We start from the raw sequence: 769 nt of genomic DNA, 5'->3' as shown, positions 1-769 counted from the left end.
CGGTAATTCCAACGAAGACCCGATAAGTCAGCTCATCGTTCTATTTCTCCCCGTACAGAAAAGCGAATCGACGCTATCGCACCTCGCGCGAGCACGTAACAACTCTTCGCGTGGATCGTCCCATCGTCGAGAGACGTAAGACGCACGGAAATCGTGGTTCATCGCGTCTTTTCCTACTCTCTTGAATCGCAATTTCGTATAGAGCCTACACACGCGAACCACCGGCATATACTATTTCTTCTCTCATAGTAAGCCTTCGCGCGTTTTACTCTCCGACGCGGGGATTCCACGACGAGAGAGTGTTTCGTGGCGGGTGTCTCGGCCGAATCGCTACGACGGGTATTTCTATTATAGAACGAATCATCGCCACCCTTTACCAGTGCCCGACGAAGGAATCACAAGGTCATCTGGAGTTTACAATGCCAGCGACGGTAATTCCAACGAAGACCCGATAAGTCAACTCATCGTTCTATTTCTCCCCGTACAGAAAAGCGAATCGACGCTATCGCACCTCGCGCGAGCACGAAACAACTCTTCGCGTGGATCGTCCCATCGTCGAAAGATGTAAGACGCACGGAAATCGTGGTTCGGCGGGCTCTATGCGCCTTGTTCAAAGTAAAAAAAAAAAAAATTTCGACGGACGGGAGAAGTGTATTTCTCCGCGCGTAAGCCGTTCGAAATTTCCGACGGACGGGAGATGAACTCTCCGCGCGTAAGCCGTCTAGTCATACAGCAGAGCAGGTATCGAGATACCTCTCTGTGCATGATC

Source organism: Nomia melanderi, unplaced genomic scaffold, assembly GCF_051020985.1.
Source record: "Nomia melanderi isolate GNS246 unplaced genomic scaffold, iyNomMela1 scaffold0695, whole genome shotgun sequence".
Taxonomy (NCBI): Eukaryota; Metazoa; Arthropoda; class Insecta; order Hymenoptera; family Halictidae; genus Nomia; species Nomia melanderi.
Note: the sequence above shows the minus strand (reverse complement) of the source record.